The sequence below is a fragment of the Loxodonta africana genome, chromosome 13 (genome assembly GCF_030014295.1).
Source record: "Loxodonta africana isolate mLoxAfr1 chromosome 13, mLoxAfr1.hap2, whole genome shotgun sequence".
Lineage (NCBI taxonomy): Eukaryota > Metazoa > Chordata > Mammalia > Proboscidea > Elephantidae > Loxodonta > Loxodonta africana.
The window spans coordinates 3,619,264-3,628,481 of record NC_087354.1 but is presented as its reverse complement, the minus strand read 5'-3'; positions in this window follow the sequence as shown (position 1 = coordinate 3,628,481).

Here is a 9,218-nt window from a genome sequence, read left to right as displayed (position 1 = left end):
ATTTGACAAAGTTCAATACTCATTCATGATAAAAACTCTCAGCAAAATAGGAATAGAAGGAAAATTTCTCAACGTAATAAAGGGCATTTATACACTAGAAAAAGAAAAATACAAAGCCAAAAGCCAACATCACCCTAAATGGAGAGAGCCTGAAAACATTCCCATTGAGATCGGGAACCAGACAAGGATGCCCTTTATCACCACTCTTATTCAACATTATGCTGGAAGTCCTAGCCAGAGCAATTAGGCTAGATAAAGAAATAAAGGGCATCCAGATTGGCAAGGAAGAAGTCAAAGTATTTCTATTTGCAGATGACATGATCTTATACACAGAAAACCCTAAGGAATCCTCCAGAAAACTACTGAAACTAATAGAAGAGTTCAGCAGAGTATAGGGATACAAGATAAACATACAAAAATCAGTTGGATTCCTCTACGCCAACAAAAAGAACATCGAAGAGGAATCACCAAATCAATGCCATTTACAGTAGCCCCAAGAAGATAAAATACGTGGGCATAAATCTTACCAGAGATGTAAAAGACTTATACAAAGAAAACTACAGTACACTTCTGCAAGAAACCAAAAGAGACTTACATAAGTGGAAGAAAATACCTTTTCATGGATAGGAAGACTTAACATTATAAAAATGTCTATTCTCCCAAAAGCGATCTCTACATTTAATGCAATTCGGATCCAAATCCCAACGACATTCTTTAATGAGATGGAGAAACAAATCACCAATTTCATATGGAAGGGAAAGAGGCTCCCAGATGAATAAGGCATTACTGAAAAAGAAGAACAAAGCAGGAGGCCTTACTTTACCTGATTTTAGAACCTATTATACTGCCACAGTAGTCAAAACAGCCGGGTACTGGTACAACAACAGATACATGGACCAATGGAACATAATTGAGAATCCAGACATAAATCCATCCACATATGAGCAGCTGATATTTGACAAAGGCCCCAAAACAGTTAAATGGGGAAAAGACAGCCTTTTTAACAAATGGTGCTTACATAACTGGATATCCGTCTGCAAAAAAATGAAACAAGACCCATACCTCACTCCATGCACAAAAACTAACTCAAAATGAATCAAAGACCTAAATATAAAATCTAAAATGATAAAGATCATGGAAGAAAAAATTGGGACAATGTTAGGAGCCTAATACATGGCATAAACAGTACAGAAAACATTACAAAGAATGTAGATAACTGGGAGCTCCTAAAAATTAAACACTTACGCTCATCCAAAGACTTCACCAAAAGAGTAAAAAGACTACCTACAGACTGGGAAAAAGTTTTTAGCTGTGACATTTCTGATCAGCGCCTGATCTCTAAAATCTACATAATACTGGAAAAACTCAACTGCAAAAAGACAAATAACCCAATTAAAAAATGGGCAAAAGATAAGGATAGACACTTCACTAAAGAACACGTTCAGGTAGCTAACAGATATATGAGGAAATGTTCACGATCATTAGCCATTACAGAAATGCAGATCAAAACTACAATGAGATTTCATCTCACTCCAACAAGGCTGGCATTAATCCAAAAAACACAAAATAATAAATGTTGGAGAGGCTGTGGAGAGATTGGAACACTTCTACACTGCAGGTGGGAATGTCAAATGGTACAACCACTTTGGAAATTGATTTCGCGCTTCCTTAAAAAACTAGAAATAGAACTACCATAAAAATCCAGCAATCCCACTCCTCGGAATATATCCTAGAGAAATAAGAGCCTTTACACGAACAGATACATGCACACCCATGTTTATTGCAGCACTGTTTACAATAGCAAAAACATGGAAGCAACCAAGGTGCCCATCAACGGATGAATGGATAAATAAATTATGGTATATTCACACAATGGAATACTACGTATCGATAAAGAACAGTGAGGAATCTGTGAAACATTGCATAACATGGGGGAACCTGGAAGGCATTATGCTGAGTGAAATTAGTCAGTTGCAAAAGGTCAAATATCATACAAGACCACTATTATAAGAACTTGAGAAATAGCTTAAACTGAGAAGAAAACATTCTTTTGTGGTTACAAGACGGGGGAGGGAGGGGAGGTGGGAGAGGGATATTCACTAATTAGATAGTAGATAAGAACTACTTTAGGTGAAAGGAAAGACAGCACACAGTACAGGGGAGGTCAGCACAATTGGACTAAACCAAAAGCAAAGAAGTTTCCTGAATAAACTGAATGCTTCAAAGGCCAGCGTAGCAGGGGCAGGGGCCTGGGGACCATGGTTTCAGGGGACATCTAAGTCAATTGGCATAATAAAATCTATTAACAAAACATTCTGCATCCCACTTTGAAGAGTGGCGTCTGGGGTCTTAAATGCTAGCAAGTAGCCATTTAAGATGCATCAATTGGTCTCAACCCACCTGAATCAAAGGAGAATGAAGAACACCAAGGACTCAAGGTGATTATGAGCCCAAGAGACAGAAAAGTCCACATAAACCAGCGACTACATCATCCTGAGACCAGAAGAACTGGATGGCGCCCGGCTAGAACCAATGACTGCCCTGACAGGGAACACAACAGAGAACCTCTGAGGGAGCAGGAGAGCAGTGGGATGCAGACCCCAAATTCTCATAAGACCAGACTTAATGGTCTGACTGAGACTGGAAGGACCTCAGCGGTCATGGCCTCCAGACCTTCTGTTGCCCCAGAGCCAACTCTTCAGACATGGATTGGACTGGACAACGGGTTGGAGAGGGATGCTGGTGAGGAGTGAGGTTCTTGGATCAGGTGGACACTTGAGACTATGTTGGCATCTCCTGCCTGGAGGGCAGATGAGAGGGCGAAAGGGGTTAGAAGCTGGTGAAAAGGACACAAAAAGAGAGAGTGGAGGGAGAGAGCAGGCTGTCTCACTAGGGGGAGAGTAACTGGGAGTGTGTAGCAAGATGTATATGGGTTTTTGCGTGAGAGACTGACTTGATTTGTAAACTTTCACTTAAAGCACAGTAAAAATTATTAAAAAAAAAAAAAAAAAACATGAAAGCAGCAGTCCAGAAATCAAAGGACATATTGCATTGGACAAATCTCTTTAAAGTGTTAAAAAGCAAAGACGTCACTTTGAGGACTAAGGTGCGCCTAACCCAAGCCATGGTATTTCCAATAGCATCATACGCGTGGGAAAGCTGCACAATAAGCAAGAAAGACTCAAGAAGAATTGATGCCCTTGAATTACAATATTTTCAAAGAATATTGAAAATGCCATGGACTTCTAGGAGAATGAACAAATCTGTCTTGGAAGATGTATAGCCAGAGTGCTCCTTAGAAACAAGGATGGAGAGAACTGTCCTCACTTTGAACATGTTATCAGGAAGGACCAGTCTCTGGAGAAGGATATCATGCTAGGTAAAGTGATGGTCAGAGAAAAAGAGTAAGGCCGTCAACAAGATGGATTAACCCAATGGCTGCAACAATGAGCTCAAACTCAGCAATGATTGTAAGGATGATGCAGGACTGGTCAGTGATTCATTCAGTTTTACACAGGGTTGCTATGAGTAGGAACTGACTCAATGGCACCTAACAATAACAGCAATTTGTCTTCTAAAGAGTTTTCTGATTTTTACCTTATTTTTAAATTAAAATGTACATTCAGAAAAGTACAAAAATTTTTAATGTACAATTAAAGGATTATCACAAAGTAAGTACATTCATGCCAAGAATAGAACATTGCTAGCAGTGCATCTTCACACCCCTTCCCAGTCACTGCCCCCTCTCCTTCCTAAAGTTAACCACAAATGCAAAATCTCATGTAAACCACATTCTATCCAGTTATAGAATATTTACATAACCCAACAAAATTCTGTTGTGACCCTTTCCAGTCAATCCCCCCACTCCAGAGTGAACCCCTGTTCAAAATTTTTTCAAGCTACATTAAAAAAAACTAGTTTTGCCTATTCTTGAACTTCATCTGAATGGCATCATGCATTATGTAGTCTTTTATGTCTGGCTTCTTTCACTCAGCGTAATGTTTTGAGAGTCATCTATGTTATTGAACGTATAATTTTTATTGCTGTATAGCATCCCATTGTCTGGATAAACCACATTTTGTTTATCCATTCAGTAGTAGACATTACAATAGTTTCCAGTTTTTAGCTATTTTGAATAAAGTTTTAATGAACAGGAGTTTTTGTGCACATATATTTTTATTTCTCTAGAGTAAATGCCTAAAATTAGAATTGCTGTTAATAGGATCCCAAACCAAATCAGTTGTCATTGAGTCTATTATGACTCTTAGCAACCCCACAGGACAGAGTAGAACTGTCCACAGGGTTTCCAAGGATGTAATCTTTACAGAAGCACACTGTCACATCTTTCTCCCACAGAACACTGGTAAATTTGAACTGCCAACCTTTAGGTTAGCAGCCAACCACTTAACCACTGCGCCACCAGGGCTGTTTGATAATACGGTAGATAATGTTTAATTAAATAAAAAAAATTATCAAATCTCTTTCCAAAGTGGTTGTACCATTTTCACACTCCCACTAGCAGTGCACGAGAGTCCTAGTTGATCCTCATCCTTGCCGACATTTGTTGTTGTCATTCTTTTTCATTTTAGCTATTCTAGTGTGTGTGAAGTTATATTTCACTGTAGTTTTCATTTGAAGTTTCCTGATGATTAGTGAGGTCGAGCACTTTTTCATATGCTTATTGTCTATCTTCCTTAGTGAGGTGTCTGTTTAAGTAGTTTGCCCATTTTAAAAAATTGGGTTATTTGTCTCTTTATTATTGAGTTTTGGATTTCTTTGTATTTTCAGAATATGAGTACTTTGTCAAAAATTTTCTTTTAATTTGTTATTTACCTATTCTTTTTCTTAACAGTGTCTTTTTCATGCACAGAACTTTTAAATTTCAATAAAGTATACATTTATCAACATTTTCTTTCATGGTTATTGCTTTCTGTGCTAAGAAGCTTTTATACCTAAACCAAGGTTGTGAAGATATTCTTACGTGTTTTCTTTTAGAAGCTTTATAGTTTTAGCTTTTACATTTAGATCTATGACATATTTCGAGCTATTTATTTATTTTTGTATGGCACGTCTTAAGAGTAATTAAAAAAATTTTTTTCCTCATTGTTTAAGCCCCACTTGTAGAAAGAATCCTTTCCTCATTGAATTGCATTGGTGTCTTGGTCATTTTTTTTTATTGTATAATTGTGGATGTATTATGAAACTCTCTGTTCTGTTACGTTGCTCCATGTGTCCATCTTTATGTCAATACAACACCGTTTGAGTGCTGTAGGTTTGTAATAAGTCCTCCAACTTTATATTAATTTTGGTAAGTTGTGTTTTTCAAGGGAATTGCCCATTTTGTCTGATATGATGAATGTATTGGCATAAAGTTATTCATAATGTTTCCTTATTACATTTTTAATATTTATAAGTTGTGGTGATAGTGTAATTTCATTGATCTCCCTCTATCTTTTGTGTTATTGTTGCCATGTATTTCAACTTCTCCTTATTAAATTTCTAGTTATACACAGACCACTTCATATTGTCCTATAGATCAATGAATCTGTACTTACTGTTTCAACCATTTTTCCCCCTCTTTTTCATATTGGATAAATTATGTTTACCTATTTTCATGTTTACTGAATGAGTCTGCTATCTTCAATCTGCTGTTAAGTCCGTTCAGTTGAATTTTTTTAATATATATTGTAGTTCTTAGTTCTAGAATATCAATCTTTTTATAGTTGCTATTTTTATGTTGATATCCCCATATCTAAATCCATTATGACCTTGTTTTCTTTTAAGCCTTTGAACATATTTATAATAGCTAATTTAATGTCTTTGTGTCCTAATTTCAAATCTGAGTCATAAAGGTTGGTTTCTATTGACTTTTTTTGGGCGGAGTGGATCTCCCTTTAGAGACTTTACTGTTTTCTTCTGGTATGCAGTTAATTGACTGGTGGTTCAACTTCATCAGTTGAGACTTGATTTTAGATGTTGATGTTGTGGGTTTGGAGTAGCTCTTACTCTTTGAGCGAGGTAGATGTAATTGTGTCTTTAGAAGGCTGGTGCTCCAAGATGATGAGGAACATGTTAAGACTGGTGAATTCCATGGGCATGGGCATATCGCCTCACTTCATTCGCTGTGAAGTGAGCCCCTTGATCCGAAGCGATAGTGTGTGGGACACTACAATAGTAGATAAGGCATTCTGTAAGTGCACAGATAGTAGTTTTGGCAGAAGCATTGAGTGAAAGGAAGGCAAATCAGTTTCAGAGTAAGTGTGTCTATCCCAGGAAGAAAAAAACACTGCCCTTACCATGAGGGTAGCAGTTCAATGTAATCAGTCTGCCACCAGGTTGCTGGCCGATCACCTTGAAGAATGGTGCCATATGTTGACCTCTGCTGCTGGCAGATTGGGCACTCAGCAGTGGCCATAGCCAAGTCAGACTTTATGTATGGAAGTTCATTTTGCTGAGCCTATGCATAATAACCCCCATCCCTGCCATCATGGCCACTTTGTTCACGAGCCCATTGGGCAATGAGAGGAGTGGCTGGGGAAAGAGGGTGACTGGTTTCCACGGAATGCATCAACCTATCCACAAGGTTGTTAGACTTCTCCCTTGCTGACGTCACCCTTCAGTAAGCAATCACACAAAACATAAATATCTTCACTTCTTTGGCCCATTCAGAGGAGTCTATCCACATACCTTTTCCCTCTACCTCCTTGTCACCTATTTTCCAATCACCTTCTTTCCAAGTCCCTGACCATCCTTCCAAACCATGGGCCATAGACAATGAATCAATATACAGTCGCACATCTAGCATGCTACTTATAAGGTTTTCACTGGCTGATTTTTTCAGAATTGGACTGCCAGGTCCCTCTTTCCAGTCTGTCTCTGTCTGGAAGCTCAGCTGAAACATGTCCACCAATGGTGACCCTGCTGGTATTTGAAATGCTGTTGGCAAAGCTTCCTGTATCAAAGCAACACGCAAGCCACCACAGTGCAACAAACTGACAGACGTGGTGGAGAAGATAAAGCACTTAGGAAAAAATATAACCAGAAACACAAAGGACCTATTTAAAGAAAACTACAAAACAATACTGCAAGAGACCTACGCAAATGAAAAAACATATGATTGCTAAAATGTCAATACTACCCACAGCGATCTACAGATACAATGCAATCAAAATCCAAATTCCAATAGCATTCTTTAAGAAATAGAGGAACAAGTCATCAACTTTATATGGAAAGGAAGAAGCTCCAGATAAATAAAACATTACTAAAAAAAGAACAGAGTAGGAGGCCTCATAATACCTGATTTTAGAACCTATTATACAGCCATGGTAGTCAAAACAGCCTGGTATGGTACAACAGACATACAGACAAACGGAAGAAAATTGAGAACCCAGACGTAAAGCCATTCATCTATGAGCAGTTGATATTTGACAAAAGGCTGAAGTCCTTTAAATGGGGAAAAGACCGTCTCTTTAACAAACAGTGCTGGCATAATTGGATGTCCATCTGTAAAAAATGAAACAAGACCCATATCAAACCATACACAAAAACTAACTCAAAATGATCTAATGACTTAAATACAAAATCTAAGTGATAAAGATAATGCAAGAAAAAATAGTGACAATGCTAGGGGCCCTGACATACCCAAACCAAAACCAAACCCATTGCCTTCAAGTCGATTCCAACTCATAACAACCCTATAGGACAGCATAGAACTGCCCCATAGAGTTTCCAAGGAGTGCCTGGCAGATTTGAACTCCCCAACCTTTGGTAAGCAGCCGTAGCACTTAACTGCTATGCCATCAGGGTTTCCCCCAACATACAACATAAATATTATATAAACCAGAAGTAATAGTGCACAAACACCAAAAGAGAAACTAGAAAACTGGGAGTTCCTAAAAATCAAATACTTACGTTCATCAAACTTCACAGGAGTAGAAATAGAACCTATAGACTGGGAAAAAATTTTTGGCTGTGACATACCCAACAGAGGTCTAATCTCTAAAATCTGCAAGTTACTTCAACACCTCAACAACAAAAAGACAAATAACCCAATTAAAAAATGGGCAAAGGATATGAACAGAGACTTCACCACATAAGACATTCAGGAGGTTAACAAACACATGAGGAAATGCTTGTGAAAATTAGCCATTAGAAAAACGCAAATCAAAACTACAATGAGATATCATCTTACATACAATACTGGTGCTAATCCAAAAAGCACAAAATAACAAATGTTGGAGAGGTTGCAGGGAGATTGGAACTCTAGTGCACTGCTGGTGGGAATGTAAAATAGTACAACTGCTGTGGAAAACAATATGGTGCTTACTTAAAAAGCTAGAAATAGCAGTACCATACTATCCAGCAATCCCACTCCTAGGAATACATCCTAGAGAAATAAGAGCCATCACATGAATAGACACATGCACACCCATGTTCATTGCAGCATTATTCACAATAGCAAAAAGATGGAAACAACCTAAATCTCCATCAACAGACGAATGGATAAACAAATTATGACACATACAGACAATGGAATTTTACACAACAATAAAGAACAATGATGAATCTGTGACACATCTCGCAACATGGATGAATCACAAAAGGACAAATATTGTATGAGATCACCATTATAAAAGCCCAAGAAAAGGTTTATGCACTGAAAAAAAAGCCCTTTGATGGCTATAAGGGAGGAAGGGGAAATCAACAGATAGTAGACAAGTGGTAACTTTGATGAAGGCAAAGACAACACACAATATAGGGAAAATCAACACAATTTGACCAATGCAAAGTCATGGAAACTTCCTAGACACATCCAAACACCTTGAGGGGCTGAGTTAATGGGGCTGAGGGCTGGGGATCATGGTCTTAGGGGACATCTAGGTCAAACGGCATAACATAGTTCATAAAGAAAATGTTCTATGTTGGTGACTAGCATCTAGTACTTAAAACCTTACAGGCAGCCATCTAAGATATATCTATTGGTCTCATCATGTTCGGAACAAAGGAGAATGAAGAAAACCAAAGACACAAGGAAAATACTAGTCCAAAGGACTAATGGACCACATGAACCACAGCCTCCATAAGCCTGAGCCCAGAAGTCCTAGATGGTGCCCAGCAATCACCACCAATAGCTGACAGGGATCACAATAGAAGGTACTGGACAGAGCAGGAGAAAAACGTAGAACAAAATTCAAATTAAAAAAAATCAGACTTACTGA